The sequence below is a fragment of the Antrostomus carolinensis genome, unplaced genomic scaffold (assembly GCF_000700745.2).
Source record: "Antrostomus carolinensis isolate BGI_N321 unplaced genomic scaffold, ASM70074v2 scaffold33069, whole genome shotgun sequence".
NCBI lineage: Eukaryota > Metazoa > Chordata > Aves > Caprimulgiformes > Caprimulgidae > Antrostomus > Antrostomus carolinensis.
The window spans coordinates 11,346-12,278 of NW_010341171.1; the positions used below are offsets into that span (position 1 = coordinate 11,346).

Below are 933 nucleotides of genomic sequence, written 5' to 3' on the forward strand. Positions count from 1 at the left end.
GAGTATTCCTAACTCCTAACCCTGTGTTAAACAACATTTATACCTGCATTTGGTACATAAAGACCTTGACAAGTTACATGGGAGGAAAGGGAGGGTCAAGAAAGGACGTTATTTCTGCACAAGTGGTATTTTCAGATTAAAAGGAACATCCAACAGCCTAGAGCCCAGCTTCTTTGCATATTGTAATAAATTCTTTTTCAGAGATGTTTGCAATTCCCATCTCTTATAGTAGAAACCCTTCTTCTTTGGAAAGAAAGAAGTAAGACTGGCTTTTGCAAACCTGACTAGAGGCAAATCAGGAGAGCACAACTGTAACCAAAAAGCTCAGGTCAGTGAGAATACAGTACAGTGTAGAGAGGGATTAATGTCTTATTTACTGGTTCTTATTTGCACACCTTTTGGACAGGTGGCTAAATTGCTCAAAAACCAGACAAAACGAGGGGATGCAAAGTAACATACTAACTTCTTTAATAGAGTCCAATCCAATTAAACCAAAATCACTCTGTGAACCCCTGGGTTTATTCACACTAAACAAGTCAGTGGTACATAGTGTTATCCCGATAGCTGATCGTGTTTATACCCTAGGTCCCCACATGAAAAATGAGCACCAGTCAACCAGACTGCAATGGTATTTTTCCCTTTTTTTTTTTTTTTTTCTCATAAAACTATTTCTTTCATAGACTTAAAACAATCAACTAGCCAAGTTATTAATTATGGTACATCTAAAAAAAAAAAATTAATACTAACCCTAATGTGACTGCTGCTTTAAGAGTGCTCTGTGTATCGCCTCAGACTGGCTTTTCAGTAGCAATTCACTACAACAGGTCCTAAAATAATAATAATAGAGAATTAAAAACCTGACAGCAAGTTTAATGGTTAAAAGTAACAAAAACAACCTGTTCTGAATGGTGATTTTTCTCAGCAGTTAATTCC

The 933-nt window shown here is 36.4% G+C and overlaps 1 protein-coding gene across 1 annotated transcript in view; it reads right to left on the reverse strand.

Moving 5' to 3' along the window:
* Positions 1-454: 454 nt before the first annotated feature.
* The window catches only part of PATZ1 (POZ/BTB and AT hook containing zinc finger 1), a gene marked incomplete at its 5' end in the record, with an annotated part of 18,402 nt that continues 17,923 nt past the window's right edge, over positions 455-933 (reverse strand). The window contains one exon of the mRNA XM_010176400.2: positions 455-933. This exon is cut by the window's right edge and continues 1,021 nt beyond it.